The following is a 20,870-nucleotide window of genomic DNA, read 5'->3' on the forward strand; positions in this document are numbered from 1 at the left end:
ACACAGCATTATCTGTGTTTTACCCAAAAAGCATTGTTTTTATTTATTTGTTTCCTCCTTCATGCAGCTTTGGTGATTCTGACGAAACTTATAGAAACAAAAACATAATTTAAACACGTGAAAGGAAAAAAAATGTAAATATGTGATTTAAATCTATGATTTGAATGCAGGTGAATCCGACTGTGGATGTCTGCTACGGGTTGTGAAAGTATGCATGCAGCATTTACAGTCACATTTGACACTTTGACTCATTTTGATGTGACTGAGATAAACTGAAGTTGACCACAGCTGCTGATCGACTCTGTGCCTCCTTGGATTTCTGCGTCTTTTGCGATTTCCTCTGGATTCTGTGGTTTCTTCTTGCTAGCTGCATGTGATGTGGCAGCACTGAACACATGTGTGAGCCTGAGTTTTGCTTTTCTGTGTTAGGCTGTGATAAACTGGTGACGTGTCCACAGTACCTTAATTCTTACCTAATATATCATGCCATTCTCGCAGCACGCAACAGTGGGATAGTTGGAGATATCTTCTGTGGGACCAGTACTTTTTAAATTAACGCGACACATCACCAGAAACGCTCGTCCCCTTTAAATTCAGTTAAATACTGCATGTAGACATTCATTTGTCTTGCAGATATACGAGTGCTTGGGCACTGCTGTGATTACTCACCGTCTTTAGTGTGTTATTATTAAATTAAATGATCTCTGTTTACAGAGGTGACAGTCCAATGAACTTATCTGGAATATGATGTTTTTAAGAGCTAATGGAGACGTGTCTGATCTAGTTTAAAACAAAAACATTGCAGCGATCACAAAGCAATTACTTGGTGGGATTATTGCAAGTGCTGCATGCAGACGGATATGGAGAATCAGCTTTTCCCATCCCAGCACAGTCGTGCAAACCTTCATTTATCTTTCACATCTGATTGGTTTATGTATAATCTCTGGGGCATTGTTATTTACAAACATATATTATCTTTAATAAAGAAACGCAGCAGCACGTTCGCAGTACTGTGACATAGATGGGTCTTTGTAAGTGATCGCGACGCTGCAACGCAGCTGAAAAAGGTAGCACAACTATTATTATTATAATAATTAACATTAACATTTTATTATTAACATTCAGCCCAGGTTCCTCATCAGTGTGAGTTATCGGGCATAATTAGGACTTTATAGTTTTGGCAGTGACATCTGTGCATAAATTGTCCACAGCGCCCAACAATTATTTATGCCCTCGCCTGCAAGAGGTCGTGTATCATGTAGGCTTCTCGTAGCTGCTCTGCTTGTTGCAGAGGAAGATGAAGGACCTGATTACGTACGTCTAAATTAAATAATTACACTTAGCAGATGTTCACAGCTGTATGCGTGCTCGCTAATGTACAACAGTGCGTACGCAACAGAGATGTGGTCTGCTGAAGAAACTCGCCTGCCTCTGTGCATGCTGAGATAAAGCCACAGCCCTCTGACATTAGACACGATCAGAAAGTACAGACGGCTCTGAACAAGAGCCTGTAATCATACCTCTGTCGTGATTCAACGCAACATATGATTGGACAAGATGAGGAACAAAATATTTTACATCAACAAAACTGAACAAGCTGCCAGCTAGGGCTGCCACGAACGATTATTTTGATAGTCAACTAATCAGATCATGGATCCACTGGAGTAAAACGTGCAGCTTATTGCACCAGCAGCATCTGCTCTTATAAAACTATCATTAGCTTACAGCTTTAAGTGTTTCAGGTCTGTGCTAACTAAAAATAAAGACAAGATGATGGTTTAATAAACCTTTAATGAAATTTGCAGATTGTTTCGGTTTAATAAACTCAGCCGTCTGCTCCTTGCTATCAACTCTACACAGCTACATTCTCGCCTGAAAATATGTTCAACGTTTATTTTGTGACCCAGAAAGAATAATAAGAGTAATATTAAAACTAACTAGCTGCCGCCATTGTTGGAAACTGGAATTGGCTGGGCCGCGCTATGAATTCTGGGATAGGTTGGGCCATGAAGGACACTCCCGACCCATCCTTCAAATCTGGGGACATGAAGGACGCATTTGTCGGAGTCTTTGAATTTGGACAGCCTTCGTCACGTCGCTGTGACATAATTGGCCTACAAATGTGGCCTCCAGAGGATGCGGCCTGAATTTTTTTTTCCAAACCTTTATTTAAACATCAGTACAATACAAAATGGAATTAAACAGTACCACAATAATGGTGTTGTACTTACAAAAGAATTGTATGCATAGATAAACAAATACAAGAACAGTATTCAGAAACAACAATATAAATATGCGAGGGGGAAAGTAACTGATCAAGCCAAAGAATAAAGTGATTGAAAGATCTTGATTTTTTCACAAACACCAATAGTTTTTATAGCTTTTGGGTTAGTGGAGTTCTTAAATGAGTTAAGATACTGTACAAGGAGAAGGAGGAGAATACATAAAAAGAGGGATGTCTTCCTAAACATTTGGACTTATGAATATGAAATTTAGCCATTAAAATTAACAAGTTAATCATATATCTGTTATCAAAGTTGAATTGTTTTTGGTTTTTGTGCAGACCAAACAAAACAAATTTCCAAAACAGTACAAATCCTTTAAATATATTTTCTGAAATAAAAACACATAAACTCTGCCAAAAATCTTGTACAAGGTTACAAAACCCAAAAAGATGTGTAGTAGATTCCTTGGAAGTTTTACAAAAGCTACAGCTTGTATCAATGTCTAATTTGAATTTGTTTTGAAGATAATCTTTAGAAGGATAAATTCTGTGTATTAATTTATAAGAAATATCTTTAATTTTGTTGGTAATTAAAAACTGATTAGGGAGTCTCCAAACTTCGTTCCACATAAAACCATCTGACAGCCGGTTCCAGAAAAAAATGACATATGGTAGCGTGGTTATGCTACTCTGAAATAAAGCTCTGATCGATTTATTGTTGTTAGAAAAGCAAATCTTGCCAACAAAGGTTTGTATGGGAGATGCCAACGGCCTGTGGAATGAAGTGATATTGACCCTGTGCACGAGAAAATGCTAACTTCCTGGTTTGAGACCGGATGTGGGGTTGTACATTTCCGGTAGCTTTACTTTGCAGTCAATCGCTACTGCGAAGATATTCTCCAAAATCATGTCCAAAACTCGAAAACGGAAAGATCGCGTTAAGTTACAAAGAGGAGAAGGTGGGAACACTCACCACTGTTGTGTCATAAAAATCTAATGATCAATTTTGACGTTTAAAGAGTTTAGATCGATCAGTTGTTTACATCACTAAACACAAGCAGAACTGCAGCAGAAGACACATCGTCCACATTCAGAAGCACATCTCTGTATAGTGACTGGTCTCATGATTTAAACAGGCAAATGTTCAGCATTCAAACTACAGGTGAAGAATAGTCAAACCAGATGTTTTCCCGTTATGTCGAGATCAGCTAGTCAAGTACACACCTACACAGCATGTTAACAAACCGTGAAAAAAAGCCACACAAAAAATTAATGATTGCTGGTAACGGTTTCTATACATTAGTATTTACGAAGGGTATGTTGTGACTTACCTTCAAATTTACAGCGGTCCCTCGCTATAACGCGGTTCACCTTTCACCTTGCTGTTTCGCAGATTTTTTAGTGCAAGTTTGCAGGCTTTTTTACGTCCTGCGTCCTGATCGCTGCAGACGATCTCCTCCGTCTCTCCTGTACAGTACAGAATCGCTGCATCTATCGCTAGCAGTGTGACTCTGAAGTGCAGTGCTGTATGTCCACGATGTACACGAAACGTTTTGCACCGTCAAAAAATAAAATTGGCTACTTGATTTCACCTATCACTGGTTATTTTTAGAACATAACACCCGTGATAAACGAGGGACAGCTGAGAAATATAACATTTGAATCCATTTTCTCTTTTCCCCTGAGGCGTGGGGGAAAAATATCGACAAGTCGATGAACATCATTTACAGATATATTGGGTAAATGCCCGAGACATCTATAGAAATGTAAATCGCCGCTTTATTTATTTATTTGCTTAACTTGTTTTGGACCGTAAACAGGGCGCGAATAGGACACCGGAAACAAAGCTCCCCACAGGAGTTTCCGCACCGGAAGTAGCATATGCTAACGTGCACATAGTCAATTAGGTTGATTCTTAAACAGCATACAAACCCCTGATGGTATTGATCCAAATACTTTTGTATAATCATGACGATTTATAGCTAAATTGAAATGTAAACAAAATTCTTCGTAGGAGAAAAGCGTACCATTTGAATCAAATAATTGGTTGACTAAAACAATGCGGCCTGAATTTAGAAACAGCTACGATACTGAACACAGCTTCTTCTTCTTCGGGGTTTAACGGCAGCTGGCATCCGTGTACCTGCGGTGCTGCCACCTTCTGTTTCAGTCCGGTATTACACGCTTAAATCCTACTACTTATTCCTGCGTCTTTCGGGATCTTACAAAGCTTCAAACAAGACATAATCGTGACTACTCGACTAATCGTGGCAGCCCTTCTGCCAACAAGTGTCATGTTTATAAGCTAACCACCAGCACTGAGTAAGGCCCCACTCAGTACCTGCTTCCTCCATTTAATAAGCAAAACAGAACAAAACTTTCAAAGTGTTTTACAAAACAATCGATTTTAAACTGAAAACCCAGTGAGCATTGATGAGTTTTACTTCATGTAAGACGGGCACACTGGGCCCCCGCTGGCTGCTCCCAGCAGACGTTTGATAACTTGTGTGATTGGCTGCTCTGCCACCTGTGATCCCTGTGTTTAGGTTTAAATATGACAGATACAACATAGGCCGAGGCTTGTGCTCTAAAAAGACAATCAATTATGTTTTCAGTTCGTGCTGGCACTTTTTGTTTGCTTTACCTTGCAGAAATAAGACCTTGCATATTCATCTAAGGAATTTTGCGTGGCTCATTACAGTGGATTATCCATTGATAGAATCCGGATTAGATCAGCTTTGCCTTACAAACAAAGACACACGATTGGAAAGTGCTCTGCCTTCTGAAACGACAGCAGAGACTGCAATAACCAAGCTGCGCAATATAGGACGATGTTTGCCAAGTTAAAATAAAATCAGAGGATATTTGAAGTTGTGTAGTTTATTTTGGGCGGGGGGGGGGGGGCAGTGAACATTACACAGAGGAATTTGTTATCTTAACACATAAAATAGCTAATATACAACAAAATTCAGTGCCATTGATGGCCTCTTTCCTTCATCCTCTGGCTCAGCGAGAGAGATGTAATCACTGCAACTTCAGAGTCTGTGGGGAGAAGGAAGAGGAAGGTGGCCTTGGATTGCAATACCTAGAGACTAGAAGGAGGCACCAGCTTATCCTATCAGCCGCAGGCCTCACGGGATTGAACAGATGATGACAGTTATTCAGGGAGCTGTGAAAACAGGCTGCTTTCAGGAATGGCTGAAGAATACTGAGCAAAAATGTGGAAGTGTGGAAACAAATGTTTTGGTGGTCAAGCCTTTGCTCCGAGGGCAGCGTAGCATCCTGGGTGGGGAACGGTAAAGTGAAAAGATTTAGTATCTGCTCAGAGTCGAATAATCGCATTCCAAGTTTGTGCATCCCAGTTAAAAGGAAGTTAAAATGTCAAGGCAGTCTCAGGACACGGCATCTGCTCTTAGCTGGCATGTGTGATAAAGTGGGACAGTCCTAATTCACTTTCTGCAAATGTATTTTATAAATACTTCAAGCGCTAATGGCTGTCATCGTGCAGCTCTCTCTCAGGCTCTGCATTCGTGGTACACGCTTGGACGCAGCGTCTTAGGACTCTAATCCTCGGTGAATCCTTCAGGAAAGGATTTCATGGACTTGTGACTGGTCTCAGTAGCGCTGCCACGAGGAGCTCTGTGATTGTGGCGGACATGCAGACCAGTGAGTCCTGTGATAGAACAATGACTCCCAGAGGAAAAGACAATAAAAGGGGTCAGTGGCTGACTTCAAAAACATGGTCACAGAATCTATTTGGTGGCCGTAGCGTGGCTCGACGCAGTCACACCGATGTTGATCTCAGTGTGTCGAGGCAACTGTTCAAAGACGGCTCTCCCGAGGGCTCCTTCCTTATTCCCCTTTAACAACAGGAAGGACACGTCTTACCAAGCCTTCTTCTCAAGCGTTAATCAGCAGCCCACAGAGAGCTGAGAACGCAACGTGTGATCAAAAGGGAAAAAGATGAAATAAAATCTGATCCATGATCCAGTACGTGTTAATCTTGTAGTTATATTACTGACTGTAATTTAGTTACTTAGTTCCTGACGTTTGTTTTATCTATGCCTGCAGTACGGTTGTAAAATTGTTACAGACATGAACTGGATGTTCAGAGGTGTAATATTCCTAATATTCCCACTCCTCCTGCCAATAAGGATTCGCCGGAACACTTGACGTCTTATGTATCGATTGCACAAGAGGCAAAATTCCATCTTTAGCAACATTCCCACTTTGTCTACGTCTTTCTAGGAACAAAGCTCAGCCAAACACACAGAACTTTTATTTTACCTACAAGTTATTAGCTCAGACTAAAAATTTCATTAAATTTTTTTATGCACCCTGAATAATGCTTACAGTTACAAAACCTCCACGAGTAAATCAGAGGTGGAGAATGAGTGGATGCAGTGTTTTGTCTTTGTTTAAATATTTGATCATTAATAAGCGGATCGATGGTCCACAGACGTATAAAGAGACGAGCGGCAGCATTTCCTGGTTGGATGTTACTGGTGATGTCAGAGAGTCCTGTGGAGGCGGGGTCAGGTGTTAATAAGCGTCACAGGAAAGACCTGCACATCATTTATGCTCCTGAAAGCAGGATTTATTTTTTCATATACTTTACAATTTTTCATGCTGCATAATGTCTGCTTATGCAGATTCAGAGAGTGACATGTTTTCATTCTCAGGCTGTAAAATATTTAAACCCTTTTTTTTTCTATTTGTTTCTATTTTCAAAGCCAATTATTTTTAATAGCTGACAGATCTGGACTGTGGACAGTTTTGCAGCATAGACATATTTCACAGTAGAGCCATGCTGCTGTTCTTTTTGTGCATAATTTGGTTTCCAACATCGTGCCCGATGCCAGACAGTGAGTCGAGTCTGCGTTGGCACCTGGAGATCTGAAGGTCACAGTCATTCAGCACTGGTTTTTGGCCTTTTCTCTTCTATGTCACAATCACTTTCTTAAATGATATGATCGAAGGTGAACTCTGCAAAGTCTCGCCTGCACAGCCAGAAGTAAATTGGTGCATAGAGGGATGCACAAAGGCAGGATCAAGGACTGTGTTGACCAAAGTGCCTCTGAAGAAAAGACCAGTATGGAACATCCACATTTCCCAGTAAGACTGAACACTGCAGTCTTTTCTTCCATATGCCTTCCTTTAGAAATACAAAAAATATCATCATTCAGCCAGAACAACACAGCACGGTCAGGCACTGTTGTCTGCTTGTGCGTGCAGTAACACCTGCTCAGGTGAGCAGCTGATTTAACTAAGATGAGCAGCATCACCTCTGGGGGTATATTTATATTCTGGTTCCACCCGGGGCCAATAAATGAATCGAATCTAAGCTTGAATGAAATAAAAATAACACTTTTAAGCTCATTAACTAATCTGACTGTTTGCACATCTGGATGTGCAGCTGACAAAGCGTCTGTGGAAATGCTGCTTAGATGTGCGGTTTGTCTGCGGCGGCGCTGCAGACGCCGTTCTCGTGCATTCCAGGCTGACTGTCAACAACCTTCAGGGTCTTTGTTATCTGGCAAGTTCCGCATTGAAATAAATGTATCACAAATGTGTGTGGGTCCCGTGAGACTTGGCGCCGGTAGGTTGGAGGTTTAGGGGGTAATGTAGCGTAGCACCTTGTTATTGAGCTGAAGGACTGGGCCTTTTGCATTATGTAACGTTTATTTTCCTTCCTCTTCATCGCTGCCTCCCTGCTGAGTTATAACACTTGTGTTGACTCATCAGAGAGAGAAAAAAGAAAATTACATATACCATTATTTTAAATGTAGCTGCTTATGTGCTGGAACCAGACCACAGGTTATTAGACGCTCATTAGTACGTCGTCATCACAGCATTTCCCCAAAAAACAAAAGTCAGTCGGGCATCACTGTCCTTTGCTATCAGCGTAATGCGCTGCACATACATCTCGTTGGCAGGCACAATAATTTGGCTTTGTTTGTTGTAGCAGGAGGCGCGAGGCTTTGAAATAAGACTTTTAATTTACTATTTCTCTCCCTCTCTGCATTTGGAGCAGAACTTATGTACACTTCCCCAGGCTTGTGCCATCTGTTTCACCAGCAGTCTCAGTAGGCAGGAAACAGACACAACAAATACACTTGGAAAGAGTCGTTCCCACGAAGCCACGATATGCTTTTAAAAGTCTCCGCGATTAAAAATGGCTTTTGTGTCAGAATCGGCGCATAAAGGCAAAGTCGTCTTCGCTGCCCTCAACGTATCACGTGCTCACGTTCAGCTCTGCGCTCGCTGCGTTGCCCTTCCTCCTGCCGTTTAACACGTTTCCATATGCTGGAGCGTTTTGTCTTAAGCAAAACCATTAGCGGGAAATTTTGGTTGCCTGGTGACAATCTCGTACCCACACTATTGCTGTGTCCCAATTCGGGGTATGCACGCTTGAAGTACGCGCACTACGCGTACTACGGACGGTGCGTACTATAAGTACGGGAAGTGCGGAAGTGAGAGGCTTGTGAAATGGGACGGTATATGCTTCGTCGCGCTGTTCAGGTTGCCTAGCAACCATGATACTAACCGCGAGACACGTTACATACAGCTTTGTTTGACAGAAATGAAGGAGAAAATTGTTTTGTTGGTCAATCATTTTTGTCATGACATCACTTTGATTAGTTGAGTATCTGAGGCTGAGACCACAGGACTGTAAAACATGATTGTTGGGCTTCATTTCTGTACTGAACAGTCATTTAAGATTAGCTAGTAAATAATAATTAGTTAATGTTGTTCATGAGACTAAAGTCATCTCACTATGGTAATGTAAATATAATATGGCCAATATTATAGTATTGTCAGATTATATATATATATATATATATATATATATATATATATATATATATATATATATATATATATATATATATATATATGACAAGCTGAAAGTCAGTGATATATCACTGACTTTCAGCTTGTTGTGTTTGTGGATATATGACTGACTTTAATTATCCATAAAATCATCAGATTCTCTGTAAGATTAAGGTCGACTATATGTATATTTACAAGTAGAGGCTTTAAAACCAAGTTAATGCTGAAAGTACAAACATCACTAGTGTCACATAACTTTGCCGACATGTGGCCAACAGCAATGTTTTAATGTTCTTCGTTATTAAACATTCACACATGAATAAGTGACGTCATATTCAGTACTTACTTTTGACAGTTCACTTTTTGGCCGCTCCCTTCTGCCGTATTTTGCGGCAAAATTATCCACACCCACCGCCGCGCTATGAATTGTGGGATATATGGGACCACGAAGCGTGCACCGGACCACGCTTGATATTTGGGGAAATCGACGGCGCATTTGGAGTATGCATTTCAAGTACACTTCGAATTGGGACAGCCGTCGTCGCGTGGCGGTGACGTAACCGCACTTAAAATGCGTACTTCAAGCGTGCATACCCCGAATTGGGACACAGCATATGTCTCATGCTTGTCAGGAGTGATGCACTGGGAGGAGCACGTCGCTTCTTTGTCTTTGCTCTCACAACCACCTCCTCTACAGCTAAGCTGCACTGACACATTTCCCCTTTTGTATTCCCTCCTAGTACAAGTGTTGTAAAGGACAGCGTCCCAGCTTGTCACCTGCAAAACCGAAGAAAAGAGCACATTTCATAAACTTGACGTGCTTGCTGTCATGGAACCGCTGTGACATTTAAGTGCTAAAAGCTACATTATCTCCCTGCTGCTGCAGCAGAGAACAAAGCATCAGTGATATGAGCTTAAAGTCAAAGTAAACACAGAGGCACACACCTGCCGTGACAGCCAATCAGAACCAGTCGTTGTGCTGAGAGTGCTTTATCCCACACTTAGATGGCAGCCAGGACTTCTTTCTGCATCCGGATGAACCCGAGACAATAACCTTCATTTTTTAATTGTGCATAATCTAACAGTGAAGCGAATGAGCTAAAACCATCACCGGCGTTGTAGTTCAGTGATTACTCAAGGGGAAGCTGGGTCGGTGCCAGAGGATAGTTAGAGCAAATACATGTCCTCCCAACAGCTATGTGTATTATACTTTAACCATGGTCCTCATTAAAGTGTCCTCCGAGGCAAAAACGGCTTATTTACAGGCTGATGATCGATTGATTTACCCCGTGGGCCAGCACACCAATTTGGGCCCTGGAACTTATTAAATAGTGTGAAATATATATACATAAATGCAAAGGTCGAGGCTCTTCACTAAATCTATCCAGAGCCTTTTTCTTTGAAGGGCGTGTGGTTGGTTGCAGGGTCACCACCGCGCCTTCACTTTGGATTATTCGTTTTTAAATGTGACAACAGCTGGAGACACAAACCAAGAGAGTCTGAAGATTTCTGTGTTTATTCATGAGAAATCATTCAAGCATGAACTGTTTGGAAAAATATGAAGGAATTCTGTAAGTCGCCAAACTTAAGGTAGGAAAGGAGTGTCCTGATTGGGTGCTTCCATCTTGTTCATGGAGCTGTTCGCACTGTGGACCTGAAACGTTTATGGGCTGCAGCATAGTGGAGTGTTAAATAGAGGAGTTAATATTAAGAGTCAAATTGCCATCTTATTTAAATGTCATGTACAGATTGTTTCATAAAGTGTGTGTCAGCAGGTTTGTTACAATAAACTTTTACAGAAACGTTTTCAGCCACAAGCTTCAGGACGGGCTTAGTTAAAGAAACCAATGACACTCCACAGAAGATGAGACAAATGGCTCGTCTATTGTGTTTCTTCTGAAGAAAATCTCTTTAAAGAACAGCTCCAGTTCTTTCTATAAAAAAAAAACAATAGCGACATGCCCATCTGTACTCTGAGAGGTTTATTTGTTGCTGTTATTATTCCTCCCTAAAGCAATTTCGGTGTAAGTGAAATCCACACTTCCCATTTTGTGCAAAAGCAGCATTCAGTTCTGCAGCAGGATAATGTGAGGCCCTGGCAGTTATACAGCTGTAGATTCATACAAATCACATGTCTTTCAGTAATAAAGCCAGGACGACACACACACACACACACACTTCAAACAATGCTTTGACATTTTGTATCAACTTGTGAGGTCCTTGTCACGGTCCTGGGTCATTTTGACCCAGCGTTTTCAGTTCTTTTATTCCTTTGTATTATGGTTTGTATTCTGATCCTTTTGTCATGTTTCAGTTATTCTTTGCGAGAGATTAGTTCTTAAGTTGTGTCTCTTGTTTAGTGTAAGTTCAGTTCAGTGTCAGGTCTGTGTCTGTTTCCCGTTTTATTGTGAAAGGTTGTGCCTCATCTCAGTGTGTCTAGCTTTGCTCCCCGTGTCTCGTTAGCCCAAACCCTCCCAGCTGTGTCTCCCTCCTGTTTTCCATTCCCTGATTACTCCCCTGTGTATATAAGCCCTGTGTTTTCCTGTGCTCCCTGTCGCGTTGTTCCCTCAACTAGCTGTGTGTTCTGTTTCTAGTGTTTCGTCTCCTGCTCCAGTTTAGTATTTCTTTTCCAGTGTTTCGGTCCTCGCTTCCTCTGTTCAGACTTTTGTTTGTCTTTTGGTGAGTTTAGTTAGTACGAGGTTTTTCCCAACAATAAAGCTGCGCTTTAACTTTCACTTAAGCTCCACCACTCCTGCTTGCTCCTGCACACAGCCAACCATGACAGGCCTGAAGTGATATATTAAGATGATTTTTGAGACTGTGAACAAAAACACAAATAAGATGTTTCATTTGTTGTATTTTGAGTTAAATCACATCTTAATTCAAAATTCAGTGCAGACACTAATTAAAACACATCTCTGGCTCCAGCCGTGCTGAAGCTCACTTCACTGGGAAGAAGCCAGTCTTCCCATCACGTCCATCCTGTGATCCAGTCTCACGGTCATTAACTGTCAGATGTTAAACGAGCGCACTGACAGCAACACGTTATAAATGAAGACGCTGTAAACCGATGTTGGAGATGCCCATGACCATTCAACCTTTTCATATAACTCACCGAAGCGAGTGTGAAAGCTTCTTCTGAAATGAATCGAAACAGCTTGTATGTATGATCCATATACAACACAGCGACTGATGAATGAGCTCTGTGTGAAACGACATTTCTATAGAAACACTGTGTTTGTGTGCAAAGTAAACGTCTGCATTCATTTTTTATTATTAATATTATTAACAGCAGAAAAAATATTTAATACCATTTTCATGCATGTCTTGATTAATAATGTTATTTGATGTGTTGTAGACACATAAGTGTCTGTTTGTTCCAACATCAGCTCCTGTGCAGGTGAATTCAGCATGTTTCCATAATAACTGGTTCCATTCAGGCAGGCTGTAAACGACTGTATTTATGTCTTTAATGAAACTGCAACACAGTGCGTGATTTTAATGGCATCATTATTCTCACTGAATATTCATTTTAACCTCCAAATGCACTTCATTGTATTTTAATACTGTGACACTGACTGTAGAATATTTACATGACATTATTAACATTAACACCGTATTACTCATCACCACAGCGTCTGTATTTACTTCTTTGTTTACAGATTTTCAGTTAATGGAAACTGTCAGTTTTTTCTTTTTCTTCGCTTGTCTTTATTCTGTGAAGTGCTGTGTCATTATTCTGTCCTGCGAGTGCCTATTTGTCTCCAGAGGCTGATGTATTGATTCTTTGCTGTACAGTATATGGCTGTCATGGATGCCAACACCTGCCTTATTCCTCTGTGCAGCAGAATGAAACTGGGAATTATGTGTGGGAATAGATTTGATGGAATACTCAGTATAATTTACAGGAAATAATAAGTCATACAGGCACACAGGAAAGGAGTCAGAGGGGCTCTGTGCACATTATTATTTGGCTTTTACTGACTGCACCCAGCACATGTAGCAAGTAGCAAATAATGGGGATTTTCATTTGGTTGATTTTGACCCGGACAATGTTTTATTCAGCGGAAAGGCTCTCAATCTGGAATGTTAATGCAACAAAGGTGAGACAAGATTTAAGGTTCTGACATCAGCACAAATACTTAAACAGGCATTACATTTTATTTCTATTTTATTATCATTATAATAACACATGGAGAAGTGTAATTTTACATTCATACTACTTTTAGTAGAGCCACGTTTCAGGAGTACGCTAAAGAGGATCAACAGATAAAATACACAAAGACATCAAAGGTTGTGCTCCTATCACATGTTATTTATCATATCAATATGATTATGTTCACGCCAACATGCGCAGCTATGTTTTCCAGTCATGCAGTCTGGATGTAGATCAGGGCCTGGACTGGACAGACGCACTGGATGTGTTTGGAAAATCATTCGTGGAGTTTTATTGTGTTTCAGAAGCAGAGACAAAAACATTTCAGTCTTTTTTAGAAACAAACTGTTTGTCAATATGAATAGTTTTGGAAAATTCTGTAACAGACTGAATAATCTGTGTGCTTTGACTGGTTCAGTCGATGACGTCATCGTTTAAGGGTCTGGCTGTTTCACTGTGTGATGGTTGTCAGTGTGGTGACCCACCAGGATCAGGTGCAACACCCTGTTGGGGGTTTTTAAAAAGCTGTTGTGTTGCAAGTTTAAGAATTGATCATGTTAAAAGAACAAAAACATTACCAGTTACATATGGCCTGCCCAGTATACGCGTCTTACTGGCCTGTTTTTCCTGTTAACAGTTACACTATTAAAAAAAAAAAGTCTGAAAAGTTTTATAGAAACTTTCGATTATGGTTTGAGTCAAACTTTCTTCACAAACAACGTTTTCTTTTGTCCTTAAAATGAAAGGAACTTTTAGCCCGTGCAGACATTTTAAAGGTATTTTTGTTAACAGCAGTTATTATTTTAGAGCCACTTCAAGAGAAGATGGTACAGGGACAAGGCTGTGTGGAAACGCTTGCATGGGAGTAAAATGATGGTCTTTTGTCCCTTTTGATGCTGAGGAAGTCTGTATGAGATTTAAAGCACAACGTATATTTATTTTAATCTATCAAAGATTGAACATTTAGTCGTCCTGTAATGCAGAAAGTTTGTTTCACTGTGTGGAGGAGCGCAGTCCTTGAAGGCTGTGAGTAGTGGGAAATAATGCCTCTTTGTTGGGGGTCAGGCAAACACAGAAGGAAAAAAAGCAGCTCTTTCAGCTGAATGCAGCATTTCAAATACCAAGAATGTAAAGGTCACATAATTCTTTTAAATAGCCCTAAGTACCACTGGGCCTTTCATAAAGAGACCATGCTGAGGAGAGCTGTGCTTTCGGCTTGTTCAAATGTAGCTGTGATGGCAGCAAACTCATGCACATAATCAGCTTGCATTTTTGTAGTTCAATTTGTTGCCAGGGAACTGTTGAAGTCTCAGCAACGTGCTTTGGATGACGCACTTATTTTGTGACAAGTAGCGGCAGTGCACATTCATAAGCCGTCCAAGGTTTGTCTGCCTTCTGGGTGCAAACAAATCACGCTGAGGGTTTGGAGGCTCATCAGCGGCGCTCTCACATGGTAGAAATATACTGTTCAGCCACAGCATCACGGAGGTCAGGCAGGATAATCCAGGCATGACAGCAATGACTTCACATCATATACGTGCTGATGAGTTAGCCATTTATAGGACTTCTAGATTCACACAAACACACAGCAGATATTACGCTGGGGGTATTCTTCCACACCTGTGACACAGCTTATGAGCAATGTGAGAGATTTATGTTACCACCACGTGCTGCAACCTTTTTTACTGCTATTCTGTGAATCCTGTGAGAGTCAGCACGGCTGCTACTACTGCTATTACCAGGGTCACAGTGTGCAACACACAAAGATCAGCTACGATGGCTGTGGCTGACGACACAAACACAAAGCTGGCTGGAGCTGAAGTTCCTCAGCATTTATTAAGCAGGTTCCTGAGGTCCACTGATCATCTCAGCCCCAAAACAGCCAACAGGTTGTTTTAGTTTTAGCCTGTGTTTAATGTGGCAGAAACAGTATTTGAAACACAGCAGAGAACGAGAGCGTTTACTCTCATTCAAAGTGATCTCAGATGAGTCTAAAACCTGCCCAGCTCCGTATCACGTGTCAGCGTTCCTAAATGTCCTTTCAGGAATATTTCCCTGGGTTTCTGTTGGACAGCCAGCTGTGTCTCTGCTCCTCTGTGTCTGCCGTCTGCACGGCTCAGCTCTTTTTTCACTACTACTTTGCATGAATATGGTCGCCCATCGGCGTGAAACGACTGGTTTTCATACAGAATTAGTCCATGGAGTAATCTGCCGTCGCATTTAGCTTTTTGAGCTCTTATTGCTACAGGGCAAGTTTCTCACGCCTGCACGCTGGTGCATGTGGATGAATATGCTGGGTGATTAGGTCAGCTGGCAAGTTTTCCCTAATGAATTTTTCCAAGCGGCTCCGTTCTGTGTTTACTTAAAGTCAGACTCGACACAGAAATGACAAAGTGTCAAATATCATTGCAGAGTTGTCGCAGCGTCACTCTTCTTGTTTCCCCGTACAGTATATCTGCAGTGATGAAACATGGATTCACTGCAGCCGCTCATATATGAAACACAGCAGGGTGAAATAAACTAGAATAATCATTTAATGCCACGTGTCTGAACCACGGAAACAATCACTGCTCGTGTTTATTGTCTCACTGACATGCAAAGGTGTTTTTCTCTGCAAGCTAAAGTGAGAAAGCACTCACCTGCACTCACCTGCACTGGCCTGCACTCACCTGCACTCACCTGCACTGGCCTGCACTGGCCTGCAGGTAAAGCACAGCGCGGTGAACGCTGTTGCTGTTGCCGTCCCTGCTGTTCTTGATATTTTGGCTTTTGATCAGATTGAGCCAAATGATGTGCACATGTTACACGGCTCATGATTAGATTAGAGATTTATGCAGAGACGATAACGAGTTTAAAGATGAGAAATGTATTCTGTACAATAGCTAATATCACTGTAATTGCAGGATTTACTGCAAAAGAGCCCGATGCTGTTATAAAGCCATTATGGGAACAACATTGGTGTTGCCTCAGGTCGGGCGTTACCATGCCTCTTTGATCGCCAACTTTAACCATAAATTAAGGAAATGAAATCTTTATTTCTAAGGGATATGATAAATCCCTGTACTTGCTAGTTCAAGGAGCTTCCCCTGCTGATAGGCTCTGTGTTATTTTCTTTTATGAATTCATTATTCCACACAAACTGGCAGCAGCTCAGATTAACATGATTATCATAATGAACATTGCAGCTGAAATTCCCCCCTAGAAGCCTCTCATTTTACATTAAATAGAGGTATTAGTTTGGCCCAGCTGGTTTCTCCTCGTTCACTTCTCAAAGTAGGAAAATAGCTCCATGATTTTTAATTAACATGTATAAAAAAACCTCATATATCCAGTTTCTTCTGTGTATGCAAATGAAGGCTGTAGACGAGCTATTCCAGCCGTCACAGAGTAACACAGAGTGACAAACACCTCTGACCTCGTCAGGATCACTCATTAACCTAACACGCATGTCTGTGGACAGTGGGAGGAACCGCAAGAGAACCCAAGCAGAACATGTAAACTCACATAGATCGGGTCAGGCCAGGATTCAAACCAGGAACCCTTTGGTTGTGAGGTGGCAGTATTAACTCTACTGTGAATGATTTTTAATAAGCCTGAGGCTGTTTGGGTTTGTATTGTTTTAAATGGAAATCAATTAATTGCAACATTTTGTTTTTATTGTTACCGTGCTGACATTAACACTCATTATGGGCGTTCCCAAGATGAGTGTATGAAGCCGGTCTTTTTCCAGGGTGGACTGATTGTGCAGTAGGGCTGCCACGATTAGTCGACTAGTCACGATTACGTCGACTATCAAAATCGTCGACGGCTGATTTAATAGTCGACGCGTCGTTTGAAGCTTTGTAAGATCACAAAAGACGCAGGAATAAGTAGTAGGATTTAAGAGTGTAATAACGGACTGAAACAGAAGATGGCAGCACTGCATGTACAAGGATGCCAGCTGCCGTTAAACCCCGAAGAAGAAGAAGCTGTGTCCCAGAATTCATAGCGCAGCCCAGCTCAGTTTCCAACAATAGCGGCAGCTAGTTAGTTTTAATATTACTCTTATTATTCTTTCTGGGTCACAAAATAAACGTTTAACAATCGTTTTCAAACCTACCGCTGTCTTTCGCTACTCAGCTTAAACATGATATATAAGTCATTTAGATAACTTAAAAATGTTATTGTTTGGCTTTTTTTAGTATTTTATTTGTTCCTGAGTAAATCGGTTTGGCTGAGATTAAAGTTATAGTTTTTACACAGCTGAATAAACGTCAAGCAGACAGCTGATTATCAGAAGTGTGAGATGCTCGAGAATATACTCCGGTGTCCTGTTATATTTTAGATAGCAAGGAGTTTATTAAACTTCACCGAAACAATCTGCAAATTTCATTAAAATTTAATAAGCTATCATCTTGTCTTTATTTTTAGTTAGCACATACCTTAAACACTTAAAGCTGTAAGCTAATGATAGTTATATAAGAGCAGACGCTGCTGGTGCAATAAGCTGTACGTTTTACGTCCAATGGATGATGATCTGATTAGTCGACTAATCGCTAAAATAATCGGTGATTAGTCGACTATCAAAATAATAATTTGTGGCAGCCCTATTGTGCAGGAGACATGTTTTATGACCAAGAAGTGGGTGCACACGTCTGACACATACAGGGTCAAATATGTGCCAGCTTGCACATTCCCACCTCCCTCGTGTCCGCATGGAGAGGTGCAACAGTGCAGCAGCTCGGGGCATTAATGCAAACACAAACAGAGGAGGAGGAGGATTAAGCCACACAGGAGCATTCATGAAGGATCACTGTGTCGGGGTACCTAAGCTGCTAGATGCTGATATGTTAACCAGGAAAACGCACCACTGAGCATCTGTTTAGCCTTTAAAAACATCAGAGCATCTTTTGTGTGACTGTAGAAAGTATTTCTAAAAATATACATGAAGGAGGTGTGGATGAAAATATGATCGTAGCCAAAACTCCCGATGTTTATGCTATTTTTTCCCCCCAGATTTGGAATCTTTACATCATCCAATAAATAAACAAAAGTATGACAAACTATTTTCAAAGAGATTTAATCTCAATAACAACACTTAGTTCCTACCAGCTGAGCGAAGAATAACCAGGAGGAGGCATCAGTCTCTATACTGACAAAAGCTTTAGTCATTCTTTAATAATCCGAATAATCTAAGCTCAGTCCAGAACGGAACAGCAATGTGTCTGATGCCATCGGTGACTTTAAGTAATGTGATTACATGTATCTTTTCCATGTAATTTAGTTACACGAGTACGATGTAAAACACTAAATTTAGTGGAATCTGGTCAAATTAAAATCTCCTTAATAAATATTTCAGTTACATTTTTACTCAAAATGTGTTTATGAGGGCAAAGCATCATTGTCTGAGTGTAACTTGCTGTTACAGTCTGACGCCCCTCACACTGTGTTGGAAGCAGGTCTGAGCTGCTGTTGCTGATAAATGGCTCAGATATGGGCGTGCTGTAACCTGATGCAGGTCATCTGGGTGTTCCACACTTACAACGCAGACCCAGAGGAGCTGTGAGTGTCTCTACCATGTAAAGTGATCTCTTTAAAGTTTCTGCTTTTTAGTTTATTTTCAAGAAATTATCTTTTAAATCAGCCTCCTGTCATGTTCTTTGAGCCAGACTGTGACGAGGGTGATGCACCTTTGCAGGGTTCGTTTTGCTGTCAATGAGAATGAATTTAACAGATGAAAATTTTGAGCTATTTCTTTTTGCAAGTTGGAAATTTTGAAAAATGTTTTTCTTTTGGCTAAAAATCATTTTTATCTTTAAAATTCTGTTTGGCCCAAGTTGTTATTTAGTTCATATTCAGAGTATTACTTTGTATTCTTTACACTAGATCTGTTATCTGTTCATTATTAGTAGTATGTGTCTTTACATATAATAACACAGGCAGCTGTTTAGTGCACAGTGGTTTCATTTTAAATAAACTTTGCGTTGGGATTGATTGTTGCTCTTTTCTGGTCATATTTTTCTAAAATCACACAGGTGAGCTTATAGGACTGAAACACCTGAACCTCTAACAGCTTAGACAGAATAAACAATACAGTTGGTGTCTTTGGCTGAGACCCCGATGGATCTGTAAGGCTGACCAGTGAAAATGATCACATTTCTTTCCACCTCTCACTAGTTGCCTGAAAAAATGCATTGATGATTTTGCCAGATCAGACGTTTTTGTGATGAATAAATGTGGTATTTAAAGCGATTTGTCCCAGAGATGATACAAATCTGCTCTGCAGTCGTTCTATAAAAACCTGTGTGAGAAGCTCAGACGTGAACCTTTCTTTCCTGGAAGCAGGTCTTAGTGGGTGTGTTAATATCCGTAAGGGGGCTTGTGTTGATTTGCATCTTTGTGGCTTATTGGGACACTAACTGGAAATCAATCAGTGATATGAATTATACTTTAAAGTTAAATATCTGCTCTGAAAGAAGTGTGTGGCAGCAGGTCCCTGCTCACAGTAACACAGCTGCACTATTGACAATACAGAAAGAGATTTTATTTTAACTTCTAGCTTTGTTTTTGATATTTTAATCTTCATCAAACTATTTTTATTTGTATTTATTTTTAGCATATCTGACTGGGGTGCACATTTCCTCTGTTTAAGGTTTTATGTTTGTCAAACACTCATTCCAGCTGACATTATTTTATACAGATTAATATGGCTAATTGTTTGATTTTTAATCTTTATTCTGTGGATCTCACTCTTCAGTTTGACCCTTTAGACACTTAGTTTGGTGATTTCGCAGATGATGTCAGGCGCTTAAAGAGACAGTCTTCATTTCTAATAATCTACAGAGGAACATATATGATGAAGCCTAATCCTCTACTGTATATTCCACTCCAAGCGATCAACCAGTGCAGTACAGTAGGCTGCCAATCGACAAAGGAGTTGTGGCACCTCAGCCATTGAGAGACCATCTGTGTTCCCCTGTATGACAGCTCAGAGCCGCTGAATATTCATGCACATCCCTCCGCTTATCGCATTAGATTAGAAGCCATGCGGCGAGAAAGGAAAGGCAGAGGAGGACAACACTGATATGTTGTCAGAGACCCTTACAGCTGTGTGTTAAATAGCAAATTAGCCAAATGGACACTGGAGCAGCGGGCTGAATGCTCTGTGACAGAGTGTCCCTCTCTCTGCGTGTGTCCTGAAGCGTTTCCACTCAAAGCTTTACTTCACATTTAACGCCCAACAGAAGATGTGTTTGAGGTGAGAGTGTGTCGTTTCCAAATGCATGAGGTGTACGTGCATTTTATATTTCTCAGTACATAACTAGAATGCACAAAACCCCTGGCAGTCTTTTAAACATGAAGAGTTACAGATTCAAGATTCGTCTTGTAGAGAGTAAGTTAGGTTTCAGATCCGTGAAGCCTCTGACAGCTGAATCTGAAGGACTCGTGTTCCAAACACATTCTGGGTCCCAGCAGACACGGCTGCTGTTCATGTGAAATATAAACTCTCAGAGACAAGGTCACATAGAGCTGACTTACCTAAATGTGGCATAAAGAGTGGGAATCATCAGCGCTTGAAGGGCTTAAAGCCAAGACACATTCATTAAAGAACATCGCTCGTCACCACTTTAAGATAATAAAATCCTTGGAGAAGGAACGAACATGTCCACATGTTCC

General features: G+C 40.8%; 1 protein-coding gene across 7 annotated transcripts in view; it reads left to right on the forward strand.

Annotated features, from left to right (window-relative positions):
* Window positions 1–20,870, forward strand: part of lrp1bb (low density lipoprotein receptor-related protein 1Bb) — a 387,404-nt gene that overhangs the window by 188,704 nt on the left and 177,830 nt on the right. The window lies entirely within an intron of this gene.

Source organism: Neolamprologus multifasciatus, chromosome 16 (assembly GCF_963576455.1).
Source record: "Neolamprologus multifasciatus chromosome 16, fNeoMul1.2, whole genome shotgun sequence".
NCBI lineage: Eukaryota > Metazoa > Chordata > Actinopteri > Cichliformes > Cichlidae > Neolamprologus > Neolamprologus multifasciatus.